The sequence below is a fragment of the Notamacropus eugenii genome (assembly GCF_028372415.1).
Source record: "Notamacropus eugenii isolate mMacEug1 chromosome 2 unlocalized genomic scaffold, mMacEug1.pri_v2 SUPER_2_unloc_1, whole genome shotgun sequence".
Classification (NCBI taxonomy): domain Eukaryota; kingdom Metazoa; phylum Chordata; class Mammalia; order Diprotodontia; family Macropodidae; genus Notamacropus; species Notamacropus eugenii.
This window is the reverse complement of record NW_027325092.1, coordinates 458,642-486,296: the sequence shown is the minus strand read 5'-3', so window position 1 is coordinate 486,296 and position 27,655 is coordinate 458,642. Positions and strand designations below refer to the sequence as shown.

Below are 27,655 nucleotides of genomic sequence, written 5' to 3'. Positions count from 1 at the left end.
GCTTTCTTTTCATTCTGAGATAAAACTGTTAGTGTGTAGGAATCCTCTCTGATGCTTTTCCAGATAGGTTGTCTAGAGTCGCATTCTCTGTCTCTCTTGCTTTCTTCCATGTATTTCCTTACCATAACCTTGACACATTCCTTTCTTCATCTGTCTCATTCTCCTGTTTTTGTTCTCATTTAGGCTTGCTCTTGCCCCAGCCTTCCCCTATTTCTACCTCCCCTTCCCCCTTTTTCACATATGCGGCTGTTCCCATGTGTTACTGAGCATGGGGTGGGAGGTGGGGGGTTGCACATTACACTGACTTAGCCAGCCATCTGTGACCTTTGTGTATATAAGTTAGCTATGAAGGAGGGTCACAGTTTCTACCACTGTGCTTCACTTCTGTGTCTGCATAGATGGGAAATTTGTCTTTCTGAACCTAGCAAAGGCTTACATCCATTTCCCAGTCCAAACCTTTACCTTTGGGATTAGCATGCTTGGACACAGGATCATAAATTTAGAGCTGGAAGGGACTTTAAAGATCCCCTAATCCAGTCTTCTCATTTGTAGAATGAGGCACTTGAGGACCAGAGAAGTTAAATGATTTATCCAAAGTTACCTAGTCAGCAAGTAGCTAGAGATTTAATTCAGGTCCAGAATAGCAGACTCCAGATCTAGCATTATTTCTACTTCATCACACCGCCTCCCTGCATGCACCTCGGATCCCTGGTTCTCAAGCACACCAAAAGAACACTTGCCCAAGGTGAGGTTCATTCCTCTTCAGGGAAGGGAGAGGGGGTTGTGAAGGTCATCATGCCAGGGACTCAGTGTCAGAAGCCAAGCCACGGTAGGGCTGTAGGCAGTGTGGATGTATTTAATTTCTGCTCCTTCCTCTTCCTTCTGTTTGAAAGCCAGGGCAGGATTAATGAGAACTCTATCATGGATATGTGCTAACTCATTTCCTCTGTTCTGTACCTCCTCTCATAGACTTTCCTTCCTTCCCTCCCGATTTTCTTTCTCTGGGTCTTCTCAATGGTCACTACAGTCTCAGCGACTTCCTGTTCAACTATGAGCTTTAGCTTTCCCCAAGATGGAACGCATTTCTACCTATCATCTCACTCCCTGTGGTATTTCTCAGGTAAATTTCACCCAGAAGGTACATAAATATGAATGCTAGACTTAACTTGAGAGCACTACTTTGGTATGGGTTGCACATTTTACCACGAGTTCATCTATGCATCCCCACCGACTTCCTATTTCTAGAGAGATGACGGACTAGTTATCAGTTTCAGTGGTACCTGTGGCACTGACCCCAGAACTCCACTTCCACAGGGAAAAGTCAAGATGGTACCCAGAGGTTTAGAAGAGAGGGATCAGGTCTGGAGGAGTGGGAGAAGTGAAAAGGAAGGAAGAGAAGGAATCAAATCCATTGAACTGTCTAATCTTTCTGGAAATGTCTTGGGCTCAGCTCTCTTTAGGCCATAGAGGAACACCCTAACTCCACCCTTACTCAGGTTCATCCTTCCCTGAGCTACAGTTTTAAAATCCCAAAGCCCTTCCTCCAGTTGGGGAAGGGAATACAGAGTAGCAGCAAACACCCCACAAAGCTTCCTCTAGACTTGTGCTCTTCAGCGATGCCAGCCTGGCTGTCCTAACAGTGCTGCTGCACTGTTTTATCTGTCTCTTTCTGTATTACACAACTCAAGGCTTTGGGGGTGGGGCAGGGGGCAGTAGCAAGTGTTCTTCACAGTGAATTGGGCATTTGATTCTATTCTCTACAATAGAGAGCTAGAAGGCACCAGTGCCGTGAGCTCCAACCCTGCTAATAGCTGGGATCCTCTAGCCAGACTAGAGCCCCTGGTTGACTGATAGCAATCAATTGTTTCTGTCACACAGAATGGTGGGCAAAGAGGCAGTCCCTTCTTCCCAGAACAACAAAGCTAATACAGCTCTTAACACAGAGGAGAACTTAACCTTAAATGACCATGGATATGCAATGCCTTCCTAGGGCACTGAAATACAAAGGGAATGGGGAGGGGGGCAGGAATGAAAGCAGAAAGGACAGTGGGGGCAGAGAATCTTGAACTTTTGGAGATTCAACTCCCCACAACGGCTTGAGGTAAAGCTGGACTATGTCTCTCCTGCTTTAAGCAAAATATGAAAAGCTAGTTTGACATAATGAATAAATTAGAGCATGACTGTTTACTTTAGAGAGGATTCCCCTACTAGAAAGCTTCCCTCTTACATTTAAGGTAGGATATCATTCACAGGAGTTGGATTAACACATGAAGTTTATAGCACCTAACATAGTGCTGGTCACAGGGTGGATGCCTGAAAAATACTTGTGGGTTAATTGATTACTTGGAGTGATCCATTCATTGATGGTATAAAGGAGAGCACCTGTGTCCCTGGTGGATCCTCACCAAATCCCCAGAACTTTGGCCATCAGAATTGTTAGTGCCTTTAATGTCACTGCACTGGAATTAGTGTACACTCAGCTGACAAAGTTCAGGCCGGGACATGTTGGAGATGATTTTCCAGAATAGACTTCAGGGACTTGCCTGTTAGACCTGTAGCCATTTTCATATGTGCCGAGTGATGTGACTCAAGAGCTGCAGTATTTTTGTATCATTGGCTGTGGATTGTTGGATCACTGAAAACAAAGTTCCCTGGGTACTGGGCTATTTCAATAATTGTCTTTCTCTCTCCCCACTGCCATGTCCTTCCCTGGCCCAGCCTTGTCCAAGACTTGGTCAGTTTTTGAAACTGAAATTTGTTCCCAGTTCTGTGCTTGGGGAGTGAAGGGGATGGGTGTTAGTGTTAGGGGTGGGGATTGGATGGGAGAGATGCCTTTATTTTTTATATGGTCTCTAGATTTATATACAAAGGTAATTTGCTCTATGGGATTCTGGGAACGGGGACAAATCAGGGCCCTAGAGTTTGAAAGCTCTTTGGTCTCCCCAGTTGGACTTCATGAGAATGGGGCTGAGAGGACTTTGGCCCCTGACACAGCCACCTGAGCCATTAAAAGTGTCCTCAAGTCTTTGTGTGGGATTGTGAGAGGTGGCGGGCAGCTGTATGTATGATATGATCTTCCTCACCTCATTTGCACACGGTTTTGTATGTATGCTTTCTGTATGGAGTATTTGTTAGAGGTAAATATATTCCAGCATCCAAAAAAAACCCCCACAAATTCCTTGAAGAACTAGTTGGTATATAGAATGTAGGGCCTGGTATTCAGAAGACCTGAGTTCATATCCATCCTCAGACCCATACTAGCTTTGTGACCTGGGTAAGTCACAACTTTTATCTAAGTTCCATTGATTATAAAATGTGGATAATAGTAGTATCTACCTGCTAGGGTTATTGTGAGGATCATAGAGATAATATTTGCAAATCTTTTACCACAATGCCTCGCACATAGTAGCTGCTTAATAAATGCTTATTCTTTTCCGTTTTCCTCCCCCTTTCCCTACAACACAATCCTTTATGGGAAAAGAATAGATTCAGTATTTTGTTCAATTCCTACACAACATTGTGCCCATCAAATTCACGTTCAAAGTCAGTATCATCACTGCCTTATGAGTCCTTGTTTCAGGTTTCACTAGCATGGATACCAAAAGGTTTCTCCTTGCATCTCAGCATGTTGATACTGGATTGGCTGCATTACCTAGTCTAACATACCAGGATGTCGTCACCTTTCAAAATCACATAGTCACCTTTACCTAGATTGGAAAAGAAAAACACAGAGAGCAAGGATAAATGCCCTGCTCAAGTATCACATAGCCTCAGATGGGGAAGAAAACCCAAAGGTTTCTTCCCTTACTACTTGGTCTCTTACTTGAAGCAAAGAAGTCACCAAAGAAAGGTAAGAGACAAAGACGCAGTAGCTGAAACTGATAGTGTTTCTTGAATGTGTTCAAACTCAGAGTCTCTTCCTCAAAATGTGATATCTTAAGGATACTTCCTTATGTATCATCACAGCTCTTCTGGAAGCAAACTTTCTGGCCTTACTATGTGGAGAAATGCTATTCCAGTTGCAATGATCATCAAACTTAAATTTAAAATGAAAAAGAAAACAAAGAAAATAATTTTGATTTATAACAAAAAAAAAACTAAAGAAAGGAGAAGGAAGTTCTATAGGGGACAACAATAAGCATATGTTTGAACTCCTAAGTTAAGTTTGAAATATTTTAAAAACAAGGTACACATAGTGGATATTCCTCACTTCAAAGACAGTCCTATTGTTTTGTGCTTTACACAAAGAAATAGTCACATCTGTCAATGTTTGTTAGTTTCCTAATAGCAAAAAGAAAAAATCTTATATTAACTACAAATTTATAAAATATCTGAAGCCAGACTACAAAATCGGATCAATTTACATACAATTTTTAAAAATACTGCTTAAAGAAATAATGAGCAATTTGAATAACTGGAAGGAAATTCAGGGCTCGTGACTTGTCCATACTAATATAATTAAAATTATGATGCCATTGAAGCTAATTTAAAGGCTTAGTGCTATGCCAATCAAACTCTCAAAGGAATACTTCGTAAAGCTATATAAAAAATAGCAAAATTCATTTATAAGAACAAAAGTATATAGAACCCAAAGAAAATGATGAGAAAAATTAGGATTAAACTGAAAATATAATTTTAAAAACTCAAATTATAATATGAAACAATAGCCACCACCCCCCCCCAAATGTTGCTGGTTAAAAAATACAAAAGTTGTTGAAAGGAACTACTAAATAAGAAAAAATAAAAATAGAACTAAATAATTCATTATTTAACAAATCAGAGAATACAAATTATTTGTAGAATGTACAATTCCTATTTGAAAAGAATTGCCAAGAAAACAGGAAAGCAGTCTGGCACAAATTAAGTCTAAACTATGATCTTAAACCACATATCTTAATAAAATAAAAATAAGGGGGCTCAGTTTTTGGAAGAAGTTTTGAGTGCCAGATGAGAGTCTGGAAAGCCACTAAGCTGCCCCCCAGCTTTGAAAACTTTGGTGCTTCCTTCTCTGGTAATGATGTATGTATGTTAATGGTCAGACATTTTGGAAGCATGTCTGTTGACTTTTGATTTCTCTGTATTTTCTTTTAAGTTCAAGATGCTGACTAACTGAATGATATATGTGCTTCATTAAAGTGAATGTTAACCCCCCAAAACAAAATATAAAAATAAATGTGACCTAAATATTAAAGCTCACACCCTTAAAAAAAATTAAGGACAACCGTATCAGTTACTTTTCACAGCTATGATGTGGAAGAGAGTTCTTAATCAAGCAAAAGATAAGAGTGATTTAAAAGAAAGACAACTTCTATAGTGTCAAATTTAAAATCTTTTGCAAAAACAGAATTAGTGAACTAGCATGTGATGGAAACCAGTTTATTAGAAGGAAAAAAAGTTGCATCAAATACCACTAATTAGGGCTTGATATCCAAAATATACAGAAGCCCAATGCAAATATGCAGTTTAAGTTATTCTCCAATGACTAACCAAAGGATATAACCAATGCACATTTTTTTAAAATTATCAATTATGAGCACCTATGTTGAAGTTTCCTCTATTTTTCATTCAGCATGCAAGAATTAGAGGGAAGCTCTCACTTGATCTTCCCTACCCCCTCAAGCCAGCAGCATGTCTCAGGCTGAATTTGATTGAGATGTAAAAGTCAAAAACCATATTGTTTATCTATAGCCACTTCAAACAAGCCACAATTGGAAATGTAAATACAGATCATCCAGGTATGATGGACTTCAAAGGCAAGGCTATGTGAGATGCCTGGAACTCTTTGAAAGGGAAATCCAAAGAAGATTCCATGAAAAGTTGTATTAGAAAAGTGGAAGAACTAAAAGGATAATATGGACTATACAAGAAACTGGAGTTGTGCACTTGAAAGCCAAATTTTAAAAATGCTTTAATTTCCTAATACTGTGATCAAAGTCAAACCCATGTAAATAATGTGAAGCAGTAAGAGTTGGCAAGGCTACAATAGGTCCATCAGGTTATACAGCTCTTGAACTGGAGAGTGATGCAGTTATTAATCTTGGCTCAGTAGCTTTCTTTAATCTGTAAATCAATAAAGTACATTTGTTACCTTAAAATATTTTCCTCAAAACAACTAATCATAAGAGAAATACAAATTATACAAATTCAAAAGAAAAAAAATTCACACCCAGCAAATTAAAAATAATAAAAGATGGAAACAGACAACACTGGAGGAGTTATGGGAAAAGAGGATTGGCTGTTTTTTCCTTAATGCTCAAAGAGAACCAAAATGATATCACTACATCAGTGTCAAGATGCAGTGTGTCAGACTGTAGCTGATTAGACCAATATGAGCTCAGAAGGTTCTACAAGTTAGGTACAAATAACCTATATGAACATTTAAAGTAAAGAGATCTCTCAATCTGTGCATTTCGCATTTCTTTGAAATACTGAAATTCAGCTTTGCTTATAGAGCACAGTACCTTCTTTTATGTGGGCATGCCATGTTGGACAGTCCTATGCCAATGTTTCCCATGTCTCACAGGCAATTCCAAAGTTCTTCAGAGACAGCTTGAAAGTGTCCCTGTATCTCTTTTTCTGACCTCCCCATATACACTTGCATCGTGTCAGTTCTAAAATATTCTTTTAGAGAAATGTATGTTTGGCATTGAAACAATGTGGCCAGGCCATCAGTTACCCTCTGTGCAGCAAAGTTTGAAAGCTTAGCAGTTCAAATCAAGAAAGGATATCAATGTCTCATACCTTATCTTGCAAGGTTATCTTCAGAATTTTCCTAAGACAATTCAAGTGGAATTTGACATAAGCACAACAACTTCATAGACATTAAGTTTGGTTGGCAGTCTAATACCTCTTTTTTTCCCACAATTTCCTTCAGACTCTTCCAAACACTGAACTAGCTCCGGCAATATATGCATTAGCCTCATCATCTATGTCGACATCCCTGAAAAGTATACTGCCAAGATAAGTGAACTTCTCTACAGCATTCAGATTTCTTCATTTTCTACAACCATGTATGTTCCATGTATGGATAGTGTGGTGCTGCCTAGTGGAAATCTGTTTTCTTAGTATTGTTAGACTAAAATTAGCACAAGCAGCAGAGAATTGATCCATATGTTGTTGCATCTCAACTTCAGAGGCTGCATTGAGGGCACAATCACCTGTGAACAAAAATACATGCATCAACTTGATGTCCACTTTAGTCTTGGCTTATAGGGATTTTTAATTTTTTTTTTTGCTAGTAGCCTTTTCAAGTTAAATAATTTACTAACAGTGCAGTAGATAACCTTGATGCTATTTTTGTCCTCATTGAAGACTTCTGATAACATTACAGAAAACATGATGCTAAAAAACACAGAAGCAAACACATATCCCTTCACTTCATTGGTGTCTGAGAAAGCACAAGAGTATTGTCCATTATCCAGAACCCAGACAAGCATACTATCATGAAACTGTCATATGCTACTAGTGAACTTCTCTGGGCAACCGCATTTTGCCATAATTTTCAACAAGACCTCATGACTGACAGTATTAAAGGTATCAAAGTATCAAATTAGATCTACAGATATATACAGACCATTGTTCTACTCCCAGCATTTCTTTTGGAGTTGTTGGACAGCAAACACAATATAAACCATTTCTCAGCCCTTTCTGAAGTCACACTGGTTCTCAGATAGGTTCCCATATTCCAGGTGAAAGATCAGCCTACTAAAGAGGACTCCCACAAGAATTTTGCAAGCAATGACTAAGAAACGGATACCCTTGTGATTGTCACAGGAGTGCCTATATCTTTTTTCTTTATAGAGATGTATAATGGCAGCATACTGAGCTCCTGGATATAATCTTCTCTTGCCATATAACCTGGAAAACTTCAATTAGTTTTTGCATGAGCAGTGGACCTCATATCTTGTAAATCTCAGGTGAAATAGAATCAGCACCAGGCATTTTGCCACACAAGAGGACCTAATGACATTCAAAACATCTTCTTCAGTTGGAAGTTTGACTAAAGGGGAATTGCCTTCATTTTGAGGTATACAGTCAATGGATTCGGCATTGGTTAATGATAAGGTGTTGAGAATGATTATGGAAGTATTTAGCCCATCTCTTTAGGATCATATCCTTATCATTTAACTATGTGGTTCCATCAGCACTGCATAGTTGAGATGAATCCTAGGTCTTTGACCCACAAATAGCCTTCAGGGTATCATAAAAGCATTTTGGATTATTACTATCAGCATAAAACTAAATTTCATCTGCCTTCTTACTGAGTCACGAATCCTGAATCTCTCTAAGTTTCCTTTGAATTTTACTTTTCATGGAGTTAAACTCTGTCTTCTTAGAGATGGATAAGCTATCCTGCTCGTAAACCCTATGGTGCTTCCAGGAGAGATCTTTGGTTTATGAGACAGCCAAATTACCATCCTTTTATTAATTACTGACTAATCATAATTAATAAAATTATCAGCTACCCAGAAACTAAATCTCTTGAACTTTTTATATGTCACAAAATCAAGAATTCCATAGGGTTTACAAGTTTTCACTAGTGACCATTGCTGTTGCTGTTTCCAACTCCATTACTCCCAAGGATTTTCTATCATATCTGATAGCCTGTGCCTACTCTGGCATTAAAGTCACCCAGAAGTATAAACTTGTCTTCTTTTGGCACTCTAATGGTGAGGATCTCTAGGTCTTCATAAAACTTTTCTTTGACCTCATCAGGGTTCATGATGGAAGCATACATGCTGGTGATGGCGATGTGATTTCCTGCAAGTGGCAATCACATTGTCATGAGCCCGGCATTCACTCCTTTGGGGAACCATACAAGATTATTGATTAAATTAGTTTTGATTGCAAAAATTTACACAAGCTTCATGGTGCTCCCTATCACTGCAGTCAGGTAAGGAATATATATATATATATATATATATATATATATATATATATATATATATATATATATATATATATATATATATATATATATATATATATATATATATATATATATATATATATGTAGCTCAACTTTGGTAAGTTGGCCTTCATTTTCCCAGCCTTGTCTCACTCAGGGTTGCTGTTTGGATGCAGTACTTGCTGAGTTCTTTCACAAGAAGAGCTGTTCATCTTTCAGGTCTGCTGGATTTCATGTTATCCAGAATTGTATACACATTCCATGTATCAATGCCAAGTGGAATCATCTTCACAAAAGTTTTTGTAGAGGTGCGCGCGTGTGTGTGTGTGTGTGTGTGTGTGTGTGTCTGTGTCTGTGTCTGTGTTTTGACATATGATAGATTCTCACCTGCCCAGGTAAACAGGCCAGGGTTAGGTTAGTGCAATGGTAATTTAAATGGGAAGATCTTTCCCATTCATTGAAAGGCCCATGTGATCTTCTTAAATTACATGGAAGCCTAAGTCATATGTGGTGGGAAGAGTTTGCTAAACAGGTAGAACAGGAAAGGTGGAGAAGAACTGGGAGAAATTATTGAGACCTGTCAGTGGGGAGGAGAGAGGATACAGGCAAGCAGACACAGTTAGGCTCATGAGTGTTTATGGAAAGGGCCCAGTGGGGAGGGAGAGGGAGGCTTGGGAATGGCTTTGTCCCCTGCCATGCTAATGGGTAATGACTTCTTGGTTACTATGATGAATTTGGCTTTCTGGTATCTCAATAAATGTTTTTCTTCTGCCTTCTATGTGGAGAGTCTGTTATACTTTGTGATTCAGAACTACAATGGCATATTCATAGTTGCCTTCAGTGCTGTGCATATTGCCTCAACGATATAGTTAGGTGAAGCAGACAATTTTTAGGGCACTTTTTCTAGCCCTTTTCTCATACCAGGAAGTAAGCAGTGTGGGTCTTTAAAAAAAAGTCTATTCAGACACACAGGAGGCTGTCAAATTCTACTCCAGCTTCAATCCAATGAGAAGATGACCTTATGGCCTAAGCCACCTGAATTCAAGGTTGTGACTACAGCTCCTACTATATCCACACCTATTACTTCATTACTTGCCTGTCACCACAGGACTGTGAGGTAGGTTAAAATGGTAAAAAGGTATGGGTGATATATTTAGACCTGCACATAAATTGGATTTAAATGAGGCAAAGTTGCATGAAGTCATCAACATCTCTCTCTCTGTCTCTCTGTCTCTCTCTGTCTCTCTCTGTCTCTCTGTCTCTGTCTCTCTCTCTCTCTGTCTCTCTCTCTCTCTCTCTCTCTCTCTCTCTCTCTCTCTCTCTCTCTCATCACCTCCTCATCATCATCATATGGCAAGATAAAAGTCAAGACATCTGTCAATGACTTCAGATGCAGTGGTGTCTCCAATATCTCTAACTAGGTCTAAGTCCTTTCACAGACCCTGCTGCAGTTGCCTTCATGGTTATAGGAACAAATTGTTCTTATCTACCCATTTCCACATGAAAGTCTTTACATGCTTGGGGTAGACACCCTTCCCAACTCACCAATGGTTTTGAAACTCCCTAAATACCCTCAACCTGGATAAGCCCGTTTGCCAAAACAGTTTACTAGGGTTTGGCCACTGGACATGCTACAGCTTCTTGGATCCACGGATGAGAGTTTGGTGAATCAGGCAGACATCAAAGACAGAAAGCAGCCTTCACACAAGAGGTGCTAGTCTTCTCTGAATACCCATCTACTCCAATAGGACTACTAACGTATTGTGGGTGGAGCTGTGAAAGCTCTTTGGAATTGTGCTTTAAAAAAAAAATGACCAAAATATCCGAACTCTTTGACCCAGAGTTTCCACTGCTAGGTTTATATCTACCAGGAGGCTGAAGAAAGAAAGATCCAATACACCAAAAAAAAAAAAAAAACAAAAACTTATAATAGCACTTTTATGGTAGCAAAGATAATAAATACCCATTAATCAGGAAACAACTGAACAAATTATGATACTTGAATGTTATATAATATTGTTACCTCTAAAAAACAATGAATTAGAACACTCATGGGAAAACTTGTATGAATGATTGCAAAATGGAAGAAGTAGAATGGGGAAAACTATATGAGTGTAATAGTGTAAAGGAATAAAATGATTTAAAATCCATATTAATCACCATGATTATAATGACTAAGCTTGAGTATTGATGACTTGGGCTCAGAAAAAAACAGTTTCTCAAATACAAACTTTAACCTACTGCACTTGGCCACTTTGGAACGAGCTGCCAAGAGTGGCTGCTTCTTACGACTTGAAAGTCTTTAAGCAGAGGCTAGATAACCACTTGCCAGGTTTGCCACACTGGAGATTCCCTTTTGGTTTGGGTAGGACTTCTACACAATGTACACAAAAATATATTATCTATGATGACGGAAGATATACAATAGATATGCGAGAATGATTCTACATTAGAAAAATAATTATAATAACTGATCATATTAAAAATTAAAAACTAAAAGCTATGTCATATACCAATAGATGTCTAAAAATTTTTCATAAAGCTAATTTATGTTGGAAGAAAAATTGTGAAATGGCATAGAATGGTGATTTTTACATAAAATTTTTAAAATATACTGTGGCATTATTTACATTAGGGAAAGAAATTTTTCCAAGTAAATAGAGGAGTAAAACAAATATATTCCTTTTTTGTTATTTCATGTAGATCTAAAAATTAGAACAATAGCACCAAGAAAGGAGAGAGTAATTAAAGAGAAACATTTGCAAAGGGAAACAAAACTATTCCTATTTGGGAACAACATGATAATTTACTTAGAGAGCCCCAGATAATCTGTACAAAATCTAACTGAAATAGTTAAATAGTTCAGGTCTTGCAAACTCCAAGCCCAGGCTTCTATCTGCTACACTATGTGACTTCTTAATTAAAAGATACAGTAAAGTTATGCACTCTTCATTTGTTGGTTGGATTTGCTGAATTGTTTTGTTTTGGGTTCTTTTAGCTTTCTTTTTAAATCTGTTAGAAGGACTAATTTACTGGGTAATAGAGGAATATATTCAGAAATTAACTACTGTGAAAAAAAGACAAGACTTCAATACAAATTAAGAGCAGACAAATAGAAGTGACTGGTAAGCTAAACAACAAACACACAAATAAAAATAATAGAAAGATAGACCCTAGTTTCAGTCAGTAAAAAAATTTCATGTTCTCAAAAGCAATAAACTCCACTGCTTTCCTGTTTTGTTGGCATCCAACTCAGTGTCCTTCTATGGTATCATACAGGATACACATACTGATGAACAGCTTCTGTAGATAATTTCTCCATCTCCACACAGTATGCAACATGTATTCTATATCCATTTGGGTTTTCCTATGTGGATAGTTAAGCTAAAATATTTTAAATGATTACAGATCCCATCCAGGAGGTTCCCCAAGGTTTGATAAAATCAGTAAAATTTTACGTACAGACAGGAGTATCTGGAGCATGTCACCACTTATAGGAACTTTCTCCTTGACTTGATTTATGTACCTGGACTCAATACAGTGTACATAGATGAGGTTCATGCTTGAGATATGAAATAATAATGGAAAGTCTAGTATTAGGGTGAATGCGGAAGAGAAAATAGGAAGTAGGGTTAAGAGAAAAGGAGAAAGGATACAATGACTACAATGTGAAAATAAGAAAATCATTTTATTTGTTTCTGAATCTCCTTTTCCTTCTGTGTATATTATATTTTCCTCTGACTCTGCTGTCTCAAATTATAATTTTTTATCCAAAATCTTTAACTAGTTGCTATATACACATATATAAATATAAAATTTAAATATATATTTAAGCTCTTTCATGTGTACCAGCAAAGACTGTTATTATTTATCAGTTACCACAAAACTTTTTGAGGGTAAATTAAATGACTTCTAATACCTATTTTAGGTCTCTGCATACTTGAGGTGCTAAGTGCACATTACTTAATAAGTTTTGTTTAATGAAAGATTGTCTTGAAATTGATTATACGAAGAAATTAAAATACCAAGATTGTTTCTAAGGCTCAGATAGTTCTGTGAAAAGGGAGACATCAGCTATGACTTCAGGGACATTAGTCTCATATTTCCTCATTTTCCCCTAGGACTCCTTGGTGTTCCATGCTAATTGATAACTGTGGGAACTTTAACCCAGAGGAGTTCTTCAGAGAAAATCTGCAAGAGGCTGCTGATGGAATTGACACTCATAGATTTGCACTTCCTTTGTCCTTGGATATCCGTAAAAGTTATCCTTCCCCATGGCTGTAAGCCCTTTAAAGCAGAACAAGGAATTCCTAGTTACTAGACAGAATCAAAGATTTCGTTGTCTCTGGACTCCCCCTCAGAGGTGGCTCTCAGCATAGATTGAAAATCTGATAGTGCATTAAGGCTAGAAATAAGCTAAACATAACTGAGGAAATATATTGTTTTAGTCTTCCCTCTGCTCATAACTGGTGGTCTTTTTAAAAAGGACTATCAGAAAGGAAAGACCTGTTCTTTCTTGTATAAGGGGAAAGAGGGGCAGCTAGGTAGTGCAGAGGATAGAGTACCAGTGCAGTAGTCAGGCACAAATGAGTTCAGACCTCACCTCAGACTCTTGACCCTCACTAGCTATGTGACCCCAATTGCCTCATCCTGAGTCATCTCCAGACATCCTGATGAATATCTAGTCACTGGATTCAGATGGCTCTGGAGGAGAAGTGAGGCTGGTGACCTGCACAACCCTCCCTCACACAAAACAAGGTCAAATGCAAGTCATGTCATTATTTCTCTGATGGCATGGTCTTCTTCGGAAATGAAGGATGAACGAACAATAAGGGGAAGGAGTAATTCCAAAGAGGTGATTTTTGTCACTAGTCTTCATTTCTAAAGGCAGAATAAGGCAAAATGGGCAGCATCAAAAACTATGTTGTTATTTTTTTTAATTTAGACATATAATTATATTAGTGTAGGGAGCTTCCAGTAAGGAAGCTCTCTGTTCAAGCAAGTCAACTTTCAAGTTAGAGGATGAAAAAGCTGTTGTCAGTGGTCACAAAGTGTACTTGTTAGAAGTGAGACTGAAACTCAAGATAAACTACTTCTGAGGCCAGTACTCCATCCATTATACCACACTGCCTCTCAAAAATAGAAGCATAAAACATAAGAAGCAGAGACTGTAAAAGAATGTACCTATGATCAATGTCAAATTGGTTTCACTTTCTTCACCTCTCTGATTTTTGACGTAGATTCAAAGAGAGTCTTCTAAAATAGGAGAGATGATGTTGTGTTGGGCAGATTAGGCTGTGATCTTATTTTCTGATGCTATGAAGGACCAAATAGACCTAGATTTGAACTAGGGAAACTGTTCTCTCTTCACCTCCGTAAAAGCTTTAATTTTACTTCCTGTACCAAAGTAGTATCATAAAATTTGGACAGATTCAGAGGAAGTTCAAAGGAGTATCTGAAGTTCTGGGACACAAACATTTGCAACTCAAAGGTGTGTCTAAAGGTAGGTTTTATTTCTTCATTTTCAATTAATCTATCAGAGACATCTCATCAATGTAGAAAGGAACTGACAACAGTTCCATATAGGTCTTAGCAAAAAAAAAAAAAGTTTCCTTAAATTTTCATGCTACTAGAAACTATTTCAAGTGTTAACAAGCACATTTCAATGAATCTATTATTTAATCTGTGTGAAGACTTCCTATGATCCTTCTATTCTTACTAGATAGATTTGTTCATTTCTCCTTCTGAACAACTTTCTGGTGATGTGCCTCCCTAACTCTAGCTAGACTAGTCCTCTAGTAATAAATAAAATCTCTCGCCCAGCCTATTCTTGGAAACATCTTAGTTTGATAGAACCCATCAGATCAGGTGCTGCATTGGTATAACCTTCAAGAACCCAGGTCACTTCCACGCAGTGATAAAGGCATTAAAGCAGAATTTTCTGAAGTTCAAAAAGAACTTGCTTTTCATTTTAAGTATGATTCTAAAGATATGGGGTTTATTCCTACCCCCGATGTACAATTATTACCTTACCTGCTTCCAGAAAGCATAGTCAATGATGTTGAAACATTTACATTTTCTTACCATATTCCCCTTAAGTTTGTGAGGTTATATTCAGAATATGGCTTACTCATAGCCATCAAAGAGAGTCATGGAAAGCTACAATGCTTTGATAGACCTGAGATTTCATCAATAAGAATACCCCCTCCAACAATGCAGGTTCCTACTCATCTATGCCTTTTCATCCTATAAAATTGTCTTTCTTGTCCCTCAGCACATTGATAGCAACTTGTAACGAGAGGCTTACTGTACCATAAAAAGATCATAGTCAACATTTTAGTAAACTAATTAAAACACACTCTTAACATTGACCTCATTTTCACAAAATCTGTTAGCCCAAAAGGTGATCAGTTTATTAGTTACTAGTTAGTTACTGATCATCTAGTGTGTTCATCATCTCTGCTTTGTCTGCTCCATTTTTCTATGTTTCTCTGAAAACCTAACTATTATCTTCATTTGTGAAATACTCCTCTTTATTCCAGTTAATTTTATTCTTTGTTTCAGATAAGGTAGAAATAGAGTCAGAAATGAAAATGATGTAGAAACAAAAGACACAAAATTTTTGAGAATTGCTTAAAGCCATAGCACAAAGCTGAAAAATGAAGTAGATAAGTTGGCTCCCAGTCCTAGTATTAAGTATTTATAGATCCAGGAGATTAGAAATCATATATTTTGAGCCACATGAAAGCTTAGGAGCTTTTAATTCAAATCTCTCATTTTGAAAAACCAAGAGACTGAGGCATAGGGAGGTTCATGATTTTCCCAGAGTTGCATAACTGGGGGGGAAAATTGGCACAAGAATTCAATCTAACAAAAGAGGCATCAGACAAGATTTTCTTGACTCCAGCTCCTGTTGGACTTCTAACTTGAAGTCCAGGACTCTAAGAATGACCTTATTGGATTTTCCCTTTTTTCCACATGTCACTCTGCTACCTCACCCTTATTCATACCATATGTATAGTACTACAGCAATAAACAGAACCGTATTGTATGGATTACCAGTACTAGAATGCTTTCTTTATCATTTCTTCCTCATGAACCTACATTAAACATACACACATGAGCACTTGTGCACACAGACACACACACACACACATACACCACAATAGCCTAGTTTTAGTATAATTGAATTATACCACTCCAAATCTATTGTAATTATTACCACTTTCACATCTCAATTTTCTCCCTTTCTGCCTGTCTTTACTTCCACATTTTCTGTGGGTTTTCTTCCTGAAACAATCTGTAACTCCTATTCTTTTCACCCACCTATCCCATCCATCCTTTAAACTTTACCTAAAACTTGATCTCCCTTAAGAATTCTATTTTTAGTTAGGTTGATTGGAATGAGAAAGTTCTCACAAGAGTGAGACTGCCCCAGAAAACATTTAATAAGCCAGAAAGAAAGTGGGCTATTTGGGAGTGGACTATTTAATTTACTGAGTATCAATGGAGTAACCACTGGTTTTAGTATTCTACTGCTTATATTTTTAAAAATCAATACGGTTTTGCTCTACAGAAGTTTACCAACCAATAACAAAATAAAGCAACCAGAACTCATATAATTCTTTTCAAACCGAAAGGGTATTGAGATAATTGCATTGAGAAGAAAACTTTATTGAATTCAAGGTCATGAGATAGTGAATCTAGTTCAATTCAAGAAGTATTTATGAAAAATCTACTTTATACCAATTACTGGGCCAGGTGCCAGGCATATAAAGACAAAAAAAATCCCCTTTTATCAAAAAACTTACATTCTGAGTAATATAATATGTTCATAGAGAAGCAAATATGAGGTTATTTGAGGAAAGGGAGAATATTAACTAGAGATAAATGAAGTGGCATCTAAACTTGAAAAAAACTAAAAATCATTTTTGAAACAGTTATTTAATATTTTATTTTGCCCCAATTGCATGTGAAAACAATTATCAACATTTGTTTTTAAAACTGAGTTCCAAATTCTCTCTCTTCCTCCCTAAACCCCTCATTGAGAAGGCAAGTAATTTTATATGGGTTTTACTCTTTTGATCTTTTCCTAACGCATTTTGTTTTTTAGAATTATATCATACTCAGGTCTACTCCAACCTAATAACAGTCTTAAACATATGTTTTACATTCATTCATATAAAAAGTAAACAGTCTGTCCTGATTGAGTCCCTTGTAATCAGTTTTTCATATGTATCTTCTATTTCTCTTGGACCTTGCATGTCAAATACTCTGTTAAGTTCAGGTAGTGGTTTCTTTTAAACAAAATGATAGAAGTCTGACAATTCATTGAATATTTTTTTTTTCATTCAGGATTCTGCTTAACTTTTCTGGGTATATTTTCAGTACCAACCCAGATCTTTTGCTCTTCAATGTATAGTGTTCCAAGACGTCCAGTCTTTCAGTATCACCACTGTTAGGTATTGTGTGATTCTAATTGTGACACCACCATATTTAAATTGTTTTTTCTTGTTTCTCACAATGTTTTCTCCTTCAGCTGCGAGTTTCAGAATCTGACTATGATATACCTATAGATTTTCCTTGTAAGATCTCTTTCAGGTAGTGATCAGTGATTTCTTTTTCTATTTGTACTTGCCCTCTTGTTCTAATTCTTCAGGACAATTTTCTTTATTTATTTCTTACATTATTATATCAACATTCTTTTTTTGATTATAGCTTTCAGATACTCTGATAGTCTTTTCAGATAGTCTTACATGTTCTCTTCTTTATCTCTTCTCCACATCACTTGTTTTTCTTATGAGATGTTTCACATTCTCTTCTATTTTTTAACTCTTTTTGGATTGTTATATTATTTCTTGGTCTCATAACTTCGTTAGTTTCCCCTTGACCAATTCCAGTTTTCAAGGGGTGTTTTTCTTCCTTAAGATTCTGGATCTCCTTTTCTAATTGCTGTACTTTCTTTTCATAACCTTCTTGTTTCTCTTGAAATGTTATTTTTTTTAAAATTTATCCTCAATCTCTCTGATTTGATTTATAAAGGGTTTTTTTTTTTTTAAGTTCTTCTATGAAGTCTTTTTGAGAAGGTTTATTTTGGGTAGGACAGCCTTTTTTACTTCAACATCTTCCTCTAAAAATGAAGCCCAGTCTTCTGTATTCCCATAGTATCTTTCTCTTTTGCCTACTCATTTTTTTGTTTATAGTAACTTGTTGTAATCACCTCTAGTTCTAGGGGATGGTCCTTCTGGCTTCAGGTTCTCCTTTAGGCCTTCCCTCTGGTCTGGAACCAAAACCAAGAACTCCACATTCCTGAGGTGTCCACATCCAGCAGCATCCTGCCCCACTGCTTCTACATTCATGGGGACATGTGCTGGTTAATTCCTGCCCAGGGCCAAGTCTCTGCAGCACACTTGGGCCTGGTGTTCTTTTTCAGCATAGGTTCCCTCAGTATTCCCAGTCTTAGACACCCAACTCCCCACACTGACCAAGAGTAAAAAACTCCTGTGATTGGGGCTGAGTCTACCTCCCAAACCAGCTAGCCCCCGGGTACACACCCCAAGGTTACTCTTTACATTGACCAAACCTAGGTCCTGGGATTTTTCTTCAGACCTTCTCCAGTTGTCCCAGAAGGACCACTGTTCTGACCCAACTCTTCTTTATTATTACTGATCTACATTTACCCTGAAACACTATTTTATCTTGTTTGTGGTGAGGAAATCTGGAAAGCTTGGAATTTTCAGGTCTACTCCACCATCTTCCCAGAATCCTCTCCTCAATAATTTCTTGAAAGATGATGCCCTAGGATCCTTTTTTCATCATGACTTCCAGGAAGTCCAATAATTTTTGAATTATCTCTTCTGAATGTGCTTTCCAAGTTAGTTGTTTCTAATAAGATATTTCACATTGTCTTCTGGCTTTTCATTTTTTAAATTTTGTTTTATTGCTTCTTCATATGTCATAAAGTCATTAGCTTCCACTTGCTCAGTTCTAATTTTTAAGGAATTATTTTCTTCAGTGAGCTTTTGTACCTCTTCGTCCATTTGTCCAATTATATTTTTTAATGCGTTCTTTTCTTCAATGAACTTTTGTGCCTGTTGTTCCATGTGACTGATTCTACTGTTAAAGGGATTCTCTTCAATGAATGTCTGTGTGTATACATACATACATACATACATACATACATACATATGTATATGTATGTATGTATGTATGTATGTATGTATGTATATATTTTCCATTTGGCTAATTCTGTTTACAAAGCATTCTTCTCCTCCTTGGATGTTTGCACCTTTTTGTACTATTTGGCCTAGTCTGGTTTTTAAGGTGCTATTTTCTTTAAGGTTTATTTTTTGTGTCTCCTTTACCAAGGTATTAACTTTTTTCATGTTTTTTTTTTTGCATCACTCCCATTTCTCTTCCCATTTTTTCTTCTACATCACTTACTTGATTTTTAACATCCTTTTTGAGCTCTTCCATGACTCAAAACCATTTCATTTTTTTTGGAGGATTTGGATGTAGGAATTTTGACTTTGCTGTCACCATAGTAGCTTTCTATAGTTAGATTATTTTCTGTCGTATGCTTATTTTCCAGTTTACTTCTTGACTTTTAACTCTTTGTTAAAGTGAAGCTCTGCTTCCAGGGTGGAGGACACACTGTCTCAAGCTCCAGTTTTATGCAGCTGTTTTCAGAAATACTTCTAAGGGACCTGTAAGTTTTCAGTTTTTCCAAGGTGACATGATCTAGGGAGAAATGTGTGTTTGCTACTCATACTGTACTATGCAATGGTCTGTAAGTGACCACAAGCACTCTTTCCTACCCTGGAACTGTTATCAGGATCCCAGCTCCCCAGTGGCCACAAGTTAGTGCTCCTCCTTGGCCTGTGACTACAAACCAGGACTGTGACCTAGATCTGAGTATGGGCTAAGCACCAGAGTCCTGCCCCCAATGCCAACCAAGAGCCCGTTACAATCTCCTTCTGACCAGTTGTTCAACCCCTTTACCATTTGTAGGCTGAGAGTTCTGGAAGCAGTCACTGCAGCTGCTAATTCATTCAATCCCAAGGTCTGCTCCTGGCTTTCTAGGACTTGGTCTACATTTGACTAGCTCCCCTCTCACTCCAGTGCCATAGACCTTTCCTGATAAACTTTTAAATTGTCTTGGCCTGAAAAATTGTTTCACTCTGTCCTTTTGTGGTTTCTGCCACTCTTGGGGTACAATTTTGAGGCATTATTTAAAACTCTTGTAGAATTTTTGAGGGGAGCTCAGTTGAGTTGCTTTTTGTCTGCCAAGTGTGCTTTGACTCCCAAGAAGCTAGAAATTCTAAAGGAGAGAGTGGATGTGGTCCAAACATAGCAGACATCCTGTGCAAAGGCATTAAGATAGGAGATAGAATGTTGAGTTAGGAAACAGTCAATTTGGCTGAAAGATAGAAAGCATGAAAGGAATGACATTGAAATAAATTTGAAGAAGAACATGGGAAATTCATAAGAGTTATTGCTATCATGATAATGTAATATTTCTGGTTTATCTGAAGCAATGATAGAGAAATGAAGAGTACTGAAATTATGATAATAAAGCAATTTATCTTAGACACCACCCAAATTTAGTTCCATATTTAGTTTCTTATGGGTCTTTTGCTCAGTTGACACTGGGTTGGTATACAATGAAAAAACAGAAACAATTTCTGTTCTCCAGTTCATCCTCCACTAAGGCATCAAATTGATCTTCCTACAGGACAGATTTGACCATGGCATCATTCTGCTTCATAGACTCTAGTGGTCCCTTCTTGTCACAGAATCAAATATAATTTTTTTTGGCATATAAAACCCTTCATGACCTGGCTTCTTCTTATCTTTCCACTATTTTTATTCCCTTTCTATCCCACTCTTATACTCTGTGATGCTCTGACACGTTCTTTTTCCTTTCTTGCATAAGACACGCCATCTGCCAACTCCAGGCATTTTCACTGGCTGTCTTCCATGCCTACAATTCTCTCTCTCCTCAAATCCATCTCTTGGTGTTCTTGGCTTCCTTCCAATACTAACTGAATTCCCACTAAGAAGCTTTTCCCTATACCATTTAATTCTAATGTTTCATGTGTTAATATATCCAATTTATCTTATTTATAACTTGTTCATTGTTATTTAAATGTCATCTCCCCCATTAGATTGCAAGTTCATTGAGAGCAGTGACTATTTTTTATACTTTTTTGTATCCCTTGGAATTAGTAGACCAGCAAATAGTAGGCACTTAAAAATGATTGCTGATGACTTGATTTCTATTTCTATGCTTGACAAAAGTCACTGTCTATTTTTTTTTCCTGCCTATTGCCTTATTTTCATTAGAACATTTATTCACCTCACTCCCATCTCACCTTTCAGATATTCTGGAATTTTCACAAAGGACAGGGTGCAAAAAGTGGATGGAAACAGCCAACGACAGTTCAGGTGATTTCATCCTAGTAGGTTTCTCTGAACGACCTGATATGGAACTGGTTCTCTCACTCTTTGTCTTCTTGTTCTATACTATAACTCTGGGGGCAACACTGCCATCATTCTTCTCTCTCTTTTCGACTCCAGGCTCCACACTCCCATGTACTTTTTCCTCAGAAACCTTTCCTTTCTAGACCTTTGCTTCACCACTAGCATTGTCCCCCACATGCCGGTGAACATCAGGGGAGGGAGCAAAAAGATCAGCTACTCTGGATGTATGGTCCAGTACTGGGTGGCCTTGGCTCTTGGCTCCACTGAATATGTGTTTCTTGCTGTGATGGCTGTTGATCGTTATGTTTCTGTCTGTTGGCCCCTACGCTATGCTTTGATCATGCATCCACGTCTCTGCCACCTCCTAGGAGCTGCTTCCTAGACTGGTGGCTTTGGGAACTCCTTTCTACAGTCATCACCGGCCATGGTGTTACCTCGCTGTGGCAAGTACAAAGTGAACCATTTCTTTTGTGAGCTACTAGTCATTGTCAAACTTTCCTGTGTGGACACTGGCCCAACAGAGTCTAAGATGTTCATTGGCCGTCTTATCATCCTTGCCATGCCTGTCTCCATCATCTTAACTTCATATGGGTGCATTGCTCGGGCAGTGGTGAAGATCCGTTCAGCTGAAGGAAGAAAGAAGGCCTTTGGTACTTGTACATCACATCTGCTAGTAGTGTCACTTTTTTATGGGACCATTATGTTTGTGTATCTACAGTCCAAAATCAATTACTCTCAGGACCAAGGTAAAGCCCTTGCAGTGCTCTATACAATTCTAGCCCCCACACTTAACCCTCTGATCTACACCCTGAGGAATAAGGATGTGAAGAAAACAGTAAGAAAAATAATGGGGAAAGAGCAGGCATAAGGATGCACAGGGTATATAAGAAAAGATAGAACTGCCTCCTAAAAGCAGTGATCTGATGATTCATGGGGACACACAGCATTTTTTTCCCTTTTCTGATATCAAGGTGTTACTATATTTTATTTCTCAGCTCCTGGAAATTTTACCTAATATTCTGGAATGGTTAAGTATTTTCTTAGAAATCATCTAACCCTTCCAAAAAGAAACCTTTGGCACCTCTACCCCAATCCCAATTATGAAATGTCACCACGTTTAAGTTAGTGGCCCCTTACTCTTTCGTCTCCCACCCAATCTCTGTGAATACATTTCTAAATTATCATTTCTGTTAATCAATGCACATATACTGCTGATGATTCTTTCATTAGGTTTATTATTTGTCCTTAATGGTAATAGGACCATCATCAATATCATAGCCAGTTTAAAAATTAGCAACACTATCATTGTCATCGTTATGAAGACATTTATTTAAGTACTTAGTTGTGTTTGACGCTTAGTTGTTTTTGGACTATGGACTCTAATTTATAATAGAAACTGGCTAATTAGTGGAGTAGATAAACATATATAGGGCTGGAAGAAAACATTTAATGACACTGAATGAAAAAATATATATATATATATATATATAAATATATATATATATATATATATATATATATATATATACATCTACGTGTTTTCATTTATCAGTATTCATTCAGAAAAGATTAACTGAGTACCAACTGCATGTAGAGCACTAAGAAGAGGCAGAAGAAGAGGCAGAGGTTAAAAAAGACATGGTCCCTTTCCTCATAGAGATTACTGTCTAGGAGGACAATTAAGACAAGATTATATAGAATATGAAAGGAAAGAGGTAAGCAAGTCCCATGACTAGTCAACCAATACTTCATATGAATCTTTCCTAAATAGAGAGCTATCAGAAGGATGAATAGTAGAAAGATTTCTATTTTATAAATCAACAAGCAAATACTAAGCACTAATCACACAGTCGCTGAAAGATGTACAAAGAAAAGCAAATAAAATTTCCCATAAGCTCAAAGAGCCTATCTTTTACTGAGAGAAACAAAATGAATGGAAAGAAGTACATAGACACATAAAGACATCAGAGAAATTAATTTGTTCTGTATTTCCAAGGTGATTTTTAGGCATAGAACATAACTGGGGGCAGCTAAGTGGCACAATGGATAGAGTGCTGGATTTTGAATCAGGAAGACCTGATTTCAAATCTAACCTCAGAAACTTTCTAGCTGTGTGACCTTGGACAAGTCATTTAAGTTCCATTTGCCATTGGAAAAGGAAATAGTAAACCACTTCAGTATCTTTGCCAAGAAAACCCCATGGATAGAGGTTCACAAGGTCATAAAGAATCATACATGACTGAATAATATCAATAACAAATAGCTTAAGAAAAAAATAAAGATTAAAGACTACAGTGTGTAAAGCAGCCAGTATGATGTGGCTGAAAGACAAAGTAACGAATCCCAATAGATCTCAAAGACATTCTTTTCAATCGACTATTCAATGCCCAAGAATATTAAGCATATATCCAAAGGAAAATGCAATTTCCTGAAAGTTGTACAGTTAACCTATTCCCATACTCTTTTCCGTAATCATCATTACTTTCTGACACCCAAATCAGAAGCCAGCATGGCATAAACTATCTAAGAGAAATTCTCTTCGTGTTTACATAGAATAAGGAAATTTGAATTCCTTTATAAAAGTGTGGCAAATGAGGTTTCCTCATATACTTAGTTTTGAAGGATATAGAATGAGAAGAACTGGATCCCTACTCTGGTTCTGTTTTTTATTACCTGCAGAAGTTCATAAAAATAGGATTGTACTTTGTAGGTAGGAAGGATCTGGATTCAAATTTCATCTAAGAATATTTACTGACTGTGGCCCTTGACAAAATATTTAGCCTTATTAATCCTCAGTTTCTTAATCTGTGAAGAAGAAGAAGGAGAAGAAGAAGAAAAAGAAAAGACGTGCCTTTCATACTTGCCTCAAAGAGCTGCGAGTTATTATGAGAAAATCAAAGAGATAATGTATATTAAAACAGATGGTAATTCTGTTGAAAGGGCTATATTAAAAATGGTCACCTATGAAATATTATTACCTACATTCTCTTAAGTTTCTTCATCCATTCAGTAAAGAAATTACAACAAATTAACTCTAATGTCTCTACTAGCTTTAAATTCTAAGATGTTTTCTGTGTCCTATAAGGGAGTACCAAAGTTAAGAGAATCTTGGCTATACCCAAAGCCAGAAATGTATGTTCGTTAATATTGCAAGCTAGGAGAACACCTAACCAGAGGACAAATACAATATTCTGATTATTACTATTGCAAGTAAAAGGAATATCTAGCCAGAAGGAAAATAGTATGTTTTACTATCGGTCATGGACTTGTCTGATTGAGAAACCAATTAGTCAAACACTTTCATTTTACGAATGAGGAAATGGCAGAACAGGTAAGGGACAATAAGCAGCAAAGCTGGGAATCTGAACCATGTGCTCTGATTCCAAATCCAGGCCTTTTTTCAGTACAGTATTCACTATTGCACAATCTTGATTGAAGTGAAAATTATCAACAACTGCAAGGTACAAAGTGCAAAAGTACAAAGAACTGAGGCACTAAATCCAAGGAGACCTGGGGGAAATGGAACTCTCGGAAGCATGAGTGTTTCTTGATGAAACCAGTAATATGTGGCCAACACAAGATGAACATGCCATAGAGGAAGAACAAAAAAAGAAGTCTCAAAGAGCAAAGGAAGTCCAAATAAAAACCACAGTGACACTGAAGTTATCAAGGAATTTAGCAGTCATGACTGAGACAAATTTTATGCTATCAGGTCTTTGGACTTTAATAATTTCTTTCTTTCAGTTATGTAGTAGCCACAATGTTCCAGTATTTTAAAGTGTTAACACAACATGAAAGACCTGTCACTAGATCCTACAGAAGAACTAAATTCATAAAACTGGTTTCCTCAGTCTTTCATTCTTCATCTGATTGGTCTGGAAATACCCACAAGAGATGGCTTTGGGATTTTTCATGTTGCCACATTCTGCCTTGTATGGAGATTTTACACTGTTAAATGCCTGGGAGGAAAACTGAAGAAAAAAGCCAACATCTATGTGACTGGCCATGTTCTTGCTATCAGTGCTAATACTACAACAGAAGAGATCTATGTCAGACATAAATAGTTCTTGAAGAGATAGGAATGAAGGGGGAGAATGGTCTTCTGACATTTCAATTGGGAAGAGAAGGAATTATTGAGAGATCAAACTAAGATACAATAATAATCACCGAATTTTATACTTTAGAGATTATACAGGACTTTATAGAAATTTTCTCTTTGATCCTCATAACACTTTGACATAGATTCAACCTCTCAGTGGCATTGATAGTTACTCCCCTGTTCCTGTTCAGCAAAAGGACCTATACTGAACTTGACGGTTATATGTAGCCATATAATTGGGTGGAAGTACTGAGAAAATATTAGTTTCTGTGTGGTTCACAGAGAGTGAGTGAGCTTCTAACCCTCAATACTTCCCTCTGTGAGGCAGTGCTGATTCACTCTGTGGTATGGATTACTATAGGTTTACCCAATAAAAGCAGCTCTAGGAGCTCCCAGTTATAGAAATCTTATCTCTTCCCTGAATTTGTTACGTCTCATTGAGCCCTAGTCACATGACTTCAGCATAATGGAGTCATTCCAATTAAGTAGTAGCAAAACTCAACCAATTATATTTTACAAAGAAATGTAAAGAAAATGAAAGGAAGGACTGATAACAGAGAATGAATATAAGAATGTTGTCTCCCATTAGGTGGTGAGCTTCTTGAGAGTAAGAACTGGTTTTTGCCTTACTTTGTCATCTCAGCTGTTAGCACAGTACACAACATATAATACATGATTAATAAATGTACCTCGACTGTTGAAGACTTTAAGTTCTTTCTCTTTTCTTATTGCTGTCACTACCGTTTTTTGTTCTTTACACAAATGATAAGTGGTGACAGGAGGCATCTTTGTTTCACTCCTATATTCATTAGGGAAACTTTGGGTATTTTTCCATTACAAATAATTCTAGCTTTTGTTTTCTTCACATTTAGTTCTATTTAACTTTCTGAAATTGTAATGTATAAAGTCTCCATTCATTTTTATGAGAATATTTTGATAATCCTTTTTTTATCTTACATTATCAGGGTCTATAACTCAGTAAATAGCATATAGCTTTTGACCACTTCTCACCCTGAAATGCTACCCCTAGATGAAAGTTCCTTACTTAGTCCATCCTGGGTCTGCGACCTAGAACTGGGTAGGGAATGATGAAGGGTACCAAGGATATTCCCATATCCTGCACAAGGCTGGGGTTCCTCTGATTATGTGTCTGAGAACTCTTTTTTGCCTTGGTATACAACCTAAGTCTTCCAGTGCCTGCTTATTGGAATATTCTATGTGGTAAGCCCCTGGAAGACCTCCATCCCCACCATTTTTCTACTTATTCAGACCTCAGCTGGAAAAATGACTCTCTATGTTTTTCTTGTATTTCCTAATCAGGACTTGGTCTGATGTGTTTTCCAGAACTTTGTTGAAGAATCATGGGGAAAAGCTCAGCTATTCTTCCTGCTATTGTGCCATACTAAGTCTGCTCATTACCATATAGTTGGAGAAAATAATTTTTAATAATTTCCTTTATTACCTTCTTAAGTGTTGTAAGTTACACTTTTTATTTTTGAAAATGAATAATCTAGTACACCTACACATACACATCTTTTAATTCAGATTAACTAACTATTTATCTGTTTTGTTAGGGTTTTTTTATACTAGCTCCTTATTTGTTTGTGAATTCAATGGTATTTTCTTCCCAATTTTATTAACCTCTTCTTTAATTTATATAAATTTTGGTGTTCACTTGGAGATTTTTAATTTGCTGTTGTCCGAGTCTTTTTTATTAGGACTAATTCATTCATTTGTTATTGCTCTGTTTTGTTGATGAAAGAGGATAGAGATATAAATTTTCCCTTCAAAATGTCCTTAGCTGAACTTCATAAGTTTTGGTTACGCTGTCTGATTTTTGTTATTTTATTTGATGAATTTCCTATTGCTTACATAATATTTCTTGACCTACTTTGATGAAGTTTAATATACATATACATATATATCCATTTTCATTTGTATACTTGGGTTTGAAAAATCAATTTCTTAAGTACAAGTTTGGAAAGGCATGGCTAGATAGCAGTTTGTCCAGAATTAAAAATCTGAGAGTTTTATCAAGTGGCAAGCTCAATATGAGTCAGGAGTGTAATGTGGTACCAAAAGAAATAAAAAGGAAAAAAACTAAGACCTTGGACCATGTGTTAAGGGAGTCATTATAAATATGGAATAAAGAAGTGATAGTTCCA

At 37.0% G+C, this 27,655-nt stretch overlaps 2 pseudogenes; both read left to right on the top strand.

Moving 5' to 3' along the window:
* Positions 1-5,628: 5,628 nt before the first annotated feature.
* Positions 5,629-5,887, top strand: LOC140516916 (acyl-CoA-binding protein-like; annotated as a pseudogene).
* Positions 5,888-21,330: 15,443 nt separating this feature from the next.
* LOC140516885 (olfactory receptor 2Y1B-like) lies at positions 21,331-22,259 on the top strand (annotated as a pseudogene).
* Positions 22,260-27,655: the final 5,396 nt, after the last annotated feature.